General features: G+C 48.9%; 1 long non-coding RNA gene across 1 annotated transcript; it reads left to right on the top strand.

Moving 5' to 3' along the window:
* Nucleotides 1–537: 537 nt before the first annotated feature.
* On the top strand, nt 538–2754 carry LOC135822798 (uncharacterized). Its single transcript, XR_010554544.1, has 3 exons — nt 538–942; nt 1035–1204; nt 2090–2754. It is a non-coding gene; the product is annotated as an uncharacterized LOC135822798 (long non-coding RNA).
* Nucleotides 2755–3495: the final 741 nt, after the last annotated feature.

Raw genomic sequence — 3495 nt, 5'->3', positions numbered from 1 at the left:
CGAGCAAGGGGCTTTGGACTGTCGGACTGTGGGGTCGGTTCGTGAACCGAGCTCACAGAAAGTTGGTCTGTACGTGTACAGGGGGTCACGGATGCGCGGTCATCCCGTACATGAGCTTTTGAACTCTCCTTGCAGCTTGGTCGTTTTCTTGCCGTTGTTGGCCTTTGCCGTAATGGCGGACTCCTTCAATGATGTTACCTCTTGCCTTAGCTCAATGACAAGGTTTGAGAGATCGTCTAGTCTCCGCCGGAGGCGGGCTTCATTGTCCCTTGACTCACTAACGAACGCAGCCAAATTTTCTACCATACTGATCACGTTGTGGTGGATCCCGGGAATACTACTGAGTACCTCTACCTGCTCCGCGCTTGAGAGCTCGCCCATGGCGACAGATTGCTCCTTGTCGCAACCTGGCTACCAAGCTACAACTACACTACGCTACACTGAAACCACTGCTACCTGCCTGCCACCAGTCCGGCCTAATGCCGGCTGGGCTGTCCGAGACGATGTGAAAAAAACTGCTGGCAATGGGGCTGTTAAGTGATGACGTCACAGTTCCTTCGATACGCATAGCAACGATCCCACTGGGGACAAACAAAAGTAGCGTCGTCTCCACCGAACCAGTTGTCAGTGGCAACATATAGGAATCGTGTACATTTCTTCGTTTCTTCTTTGCTGTTTTCAGTGAGTGTTTTGTTTTCTCTTTGTCCTTGATCTCGACGGCGTTGTCGTGCTCATTACCTTACTGAGACGTCTCTTGTGACTGTAGCCAGTGTCATGGAGGATTTTATTGGCGTGACGAGGTAGATCGCCGAGATCGAGCGTGAAAAACGCTCTGCATTAGTAGCTCCTGTAGAATGTCTTCTGGGATGGCGTATCCATGGTCAACAAAGCCAAGGTGCAAGACAGCATAAGAGATCGTGTAAACGATGTGAACTCCAAAAGGTAAGCTCCTGAACAAGTGGAAAGATATGTGCATTTACAAACTCTCTCTTCATCCATCGATTGCCGCTATGCATTGTTTTTTGTCTTCACAGATAATCTGGACAAATAAATTATATTGTAACTGGAGAGTGCAATCGTGCTTGGGACCCATCCCAATGTCATCACATGGCTGTGGTGACTAGTGTATACCTGGGAGAGTTTTTCCTCAACTGAAACGGAGTGTAGATGGATGGATTATGAGAAATGCCGCGGAAGATGTGGAGTAAGTTGTGTCGAAGAAATGTGTAATAAAATAAAATTTACTTTACACTCAAACATACGCTGTACATGTAACATCATGATAATGATTCCATCTTCATTATCTCCGCAACAGGTACGCCATACGCACCGAATACATGGTGTGTGTGTGCACGTGCGCGCTTGCGTGCGCGCGTACATGCACACACTCTCATGCGTGGCCGAGTTGGCCGGATGAACAGACCACGCATTTGCACGAGGTGTCCGTCATGTCATTGGAGTGCTGTACTTTATGACTCAGGGGCGTAGGAGGGGTTTTGGAAGTGGTACGACCGAAGGTCGGTGCGGCGGAAGGCCATGTTGGAGAGGGTCCGCCCCCCCTCCCCCCCGGGAAAATTTTGTAAAAAGACACAAAATCCTGCGTTCTGGGAACTTCTGGCGCAGTGTGCAGTCGAGTCGAGTACAGTACTCAGTACGACTGCAGATGCATAACAGATCTACGAGTACGAGTCTAGAAAAAGGTCTGATGCGCATATGCAAATATCGATGGATCCTGATTTTTTATTACGGTTTTGCACGTTCCAGACGGACCACACTTTTCGAAAAGTGGTGCGGCCATGGTCGTACCAGTCGTAGCGGGTGCTACACCCCTGTGACTTTATTCCAAAATAGTATGTCGTGCCCCTGTCAAATGGAGTTTGTGTCTATGCTCAGCGGGTATCGGGCCATGACGCCACACTGCAGTCAGCGCTGGAATTAAAATAGCACTTCATGGATTATTTTAACTAACTTCCTTTGCGTTTACTTTGTTGAGCCCGTGGTTTCATTTCTGTGTTCTGTTATGATTGGCCTCTGGAAATAATCGGAGTGGATGTCATTTTTTGTCATATGTGTGTGCCTTGTGCAACAGGTTCAAGGCTAGATGCACTTCACATTCGGCGTGGGATCTCGGCGTCTCGGACCTGATAACGTCTTGGTTGGATGGGTGATCAAGGATGATACTACTCGGCACACCAATGTACATGTCAATGTAGTTTTTACTTTTTCAGAGCTGCACTATTTATGTCTTGATGCTTACTTCGGTGCTAGTGTCGTGTCTGTGTGCTGCTACAATGTCATTATCTGTATTGTATTCCGTCTGCTTATACATGTGTCTTTATGAAGTGTTTGCCATGGCGGCGATGTGTCTTGTCGATCAATAGTGTTGTGAAACCTATCACTATTCATGCTTTGCTGGCTACTCGCTCGCTCCGCGCCGTGCACGCTACTAGGTCTTGTAGTATATAGCTCGATGCTTTCCATCGATCGCTGGTTGTTGTTGTTCTTGTTGCTTCTCTGTTGTTTGAGCTTGGTCCTAGAGTGAAGCTTTGGTCTTCTTGTGTGGTGAGGGTGAGGAATGGGTATCTGGACTCCTGGTATATTTCCGTAAAGAACCTGGAATTGTAGAATCCTGAGAGTATGTCTGGCCCACTCCCCGGTCATGACATTAGCGTGTTTCCCCCGGATTATTTCTATCATCCTGCGTGTTCTTGGGCTGAGCGAGCACATGCACGAGTGTGCAGCTATAACCCTGTGTATCTTTGGTTACACTTTGTTCTGCAATGCATGTACCTTGTAACAGTCTGTGCTTGCACTGCTTTGTGTGGCCTGCGTATTTCAGGACTATTCAGTGCATCAGACCCAGGTTGGTTTGGTTGCCGGATGATCTCTTGTTGCGTCGCTCTGTGTTTTGTATTAATCAATTTTTGGGCTTCAGAATTGAGCTGGTGTGTGGTTCCCAATATGAAAAAAAAAATATTTCGAAAATCCTCGAGCGGATTGTACAAAACCAGTTACAAGGTCAGCTTTCCCGTGTTCATGCGCTGCCTGACACGCAGTTTGCGTACCGGCATGGCTACTCAACAGAAGATGCATTGGTTGTCCTGACGGACACGCTCCTGGAGGCCCGCGATCGACGCCAGGTATCGGGAGTGTGCTTTCTCGATCTCTCCAAGGCATTTGACAAAGTCATTCATGAGCGTCTCATTCAGGACCTGTTTGCTTTAGGAGTGACAGGCAGACCCCTTCGCTGGCTCATCAGCTACCTCAGTGAGCGGACACAGCGAGTTTGTTTCGGGGCCAGCAGCAGCACAATCACCTCTTGCAGCTGCGGTGTGCCCCAGGGATCGGTGCTCGGCCCGTTGCTCTTTAACGTGTACACAAGAGATGTTCCTCAAGTAGCCCAATCCGCAGCCACGATCCAGTTCGCCGATGACGTCGCAGTACATTGTAGCGCTGACACGACTCAGGCTGTTGCCAGTACGCTCTCCACCGCAG

Source organism: Sycon ciliatum, chromosome 8 (genome assembly GCF_964019385.1).
Source record: "Sycon ciliatum chromosome 8, ocSycCili1.1, whole genome shotgun sequence".
Taxonomy (NCBI): Eukaryota; Metazoa; Porifera; class Calcarea; order Leucosolenida; family Sycettidae; genus Sycon; species Sycon ciliatum.
Note: the sequence above shows the minus strand (reverse complement) of the source record. Positions and strands in the feature narration are given on the sequence as shown.